The sequence below is a fragment of the Drosophila montana genome, unplaced genomic scaffold (genome assembly GCF_035044405.1).
Source record: "Drosophila montana isolate Dmon_TW-CO22-7 unplaced genomic scaffold, ASM3504440v1 contig_2438_1, whole genome shotgun sequence".
NCBI lineage: Eukaryota > Metazoa > Arthropoda > Insecta > Diptera > Drosophilidae > Drosophila > Drosophila montana.
In genome coordinates this window covers 342,469-345,483 of record NW_026997315.1, presented here as the reverse complement: position 1 = coordinate 345,483, position 3,015 = coordinate 342,469, and positions in this window count along the sequence as shown.

The following is a 3,015-nucleotide window of genomic DNA, read 5'->3' as shown; positions in this document are numbered from 1 at the left end:
AAGTGCCTTGCTGATATCCGAATATACTCTTCTACTAAAATACCACGAATTTTTTTCTTTTTCCTTAGCTACCACCAATTGCTACCAAAGTTGGTCTAGAAACGTATTTAAAGTCTTCGGTTAGTTGTTTCGCTCAGCCGAGTCGGCCAAAAGACATTTAACCCATTTGTAAAAGGTAATGCCCACACCTCACAAAAATATGCAAATTACCTGGCGCATCTGGACGGGCTTCAACTGCAACTGCAACTTCAACCACTTCTCACACCAGACACGGCAGCAGCCAAGCAAATACAACAACAACCAACAACAACAATAGCTGACTCGGGCAATAAACGCGGCAATTACATAGTTGGCTATTCTAATTCACTCAGTTTTGGCCAAAATAGGTGCGCCTCGCATCGACGTGGAATGTCTTTGGGGTTTCTATTCTATTCCCCCAGCAAAGTAACAACAACAACAACAATGGGCAACAGGTGATTCGCCTAAATGTTGCACGAAATGCGCAAAAACAAATTCGCGGAAAATCGAAAATGCTGCAATATTTGCATTACGATGATCATTATCAACGGGCAGATACCAATTATTTATATGTTTGCAAAAACCGAACTTTTTTCAACTAAATTAGAATATTTCCAAAATTTAATTAAACAAAAAACTGCCTGATATGAACTTATAATTACTTAAATTACTTAATATACTCAGAGACCTTTAAACTTGAATTCACTTTGATTAAGACTTGAATCCAGTACAAATGCCACTTAAAATGATATCTTTGTACTTGATCCAATCACTTTCATACTTCTTCTAAGACTATTTAAGGCTAATCTGAATCTTAGCTGAGAATTACACTAAACTTAATAACTTTTAGCTCAATTCAGGCTCAAAACCTTAAGCATTTTTTTCTTTTGGAATCGAGTACGAAAAGTCTTGTTATTAATCCAAAGTGTTTTTCTCTGTGTACTATTTTTATTTTTTATGGGATTAATAGTAACTCTGGATTAATATATAGCTCCCATTACTTAAGTTAAGGCCTAGGGTCAATAGCTTCTAATAATTGAGGTATTTTGTGTGCTCCATTGTAACATTTATCCCAATGCTATATAAATATGTAAGCAGTTGTCGTTTCTATAAATGTTAGTGTAATGATCTACCCGCCTTCGTGTTTTAACAGGGTATGAAAACATTTTTAAATGCTTCAAAGCGACTGGCGAGCGACTGCAGAATTTTTGTCTGTTCTTTTAAATGTTAATTTGTGCAGCATCGCAACAATTCAATAATCAATAGCAGCAACAACAACAAACACGACAACAACACGGGCTGCAAAATGTCATCAACAACATATTTTAGCTAAATTTTTTTGCTATATTCTTTTTGTTGTCTCTTTAGGAGTTGTCTCGCAGCTGCTCTGTTTTGGCTTTTGTTGTTTGCTTCCGTTTTGGCCCGAAGCACATCACGTTATTAATTACGGGATGTTCGCATTGTACACTTGAAGCTGTTGCCAAGTTTTTGGGTCTTACCCCGTTTGACCAGCCCCCTCGGCCAGTCAAATGGCTTTGACTTCGTCATCGTCTTTGGACTTGACAAACGATTGAATTTGAAAAACTGCAAGTTTGGAAGTGCTTCGGAGTTGCGATGACAGCTTTGGCGCTTCCAAAAGTTTCATGAAGTAACAAATGTTGCCCAAGCGCAAATTCATGTCAAGTTTGTAGTTTTGTATCAAAAACGTTCATCATTGCCCTCACTTATAATTTATGAAATGCCATTTGCTCTAATTACATTTTAAATAATCTTTTCGTAATCGCAGCTACCACAAAATGCACTCCACCAACATTTTGAGTGATGCTCAAAGAAATTTCATAGCTCTCGAGCGCATGGCTCGAGTTGGGGATTGCGCATTGAAACTGAAATTGGGACTGGTCTGATCTGTGTGTGTGTGTGTGTGTATACGTGTGTGTGGTTTCCTTTGTTGTTATTGTTAACGGGTATTATGTTGTTATGACAGTTTGACAGTCATCTACAATACCACAAAGCTCAAGTGTCACGGAAATCGAATCAGCCAAAACTATAAATATCTTTAACCCTTTATATTGTATATTATACAATAGCTCAAAAGAAGTGAGCACTACGAGGCTTAAGAAAAGTTCGACATGGCTTAACTTTATAATTTTTCTACTCCTTAACTGTTCAAAAACAAGCTTATTAATATTTATCAGATATAAACTCTTTTTGGGAATATAACTTGCTTTGCCAATGCCTAAACAGTTGGGAATAAAAAGTAACATTATTTTTGAAAAGAAGAGTGTCTTTTGGATAGTTCCATAGATGATAAAAGTGTGTACATTGTTAGTTCGTAAAGTAATTAAATTTATTTTGCAGATCCATCAAATATTAATTATGGATATATAAAAAAGATTATGCTGTTATATGCATTAATTCTGTGGCTACATATGCTTATCCCATATTTTGAACTTAAACATTAATGCCCTAAAACATATATTTCAGATTTTGGGTCCGATGTTATGTTAAATTTGAGTTGAAAATATAAGGAAAGGTATGCCACAGATTGATTTTCTTTAAATATTATTCATTGTCAATATTTGTTATGACAAGAGCATTATTATTCACGACTCTCATTAGACGAAACGCAATATTTAATTAAATTAAATATATTCTATTATTTTGTTTCATTTCATAAAGTACAACTTTTATATACCACAGGCACAAGTCAGACTCTTCATTTCATTGGCAACATTAAAACTAATCCGTGTTAATTTAGTCAGGCACAAGAAACGCAACTAATCTTATTTAAGCCTAAACAACGTGATTAAGTTTTTGTTCGTCATATTTTCATTTTATGCCACTTAAGTATTTATTTTTTTTATAAGTACTTGCGGTGGTCGGCTTCTACATTCAAGTTTTTCCCTTGCCAACTCTTTTCATACCACAATATCATAAGTGGGCAATAAAATCATAACAGCCGCTGAAATCAGCAATCAAAAATGAATTGCTTTTAAT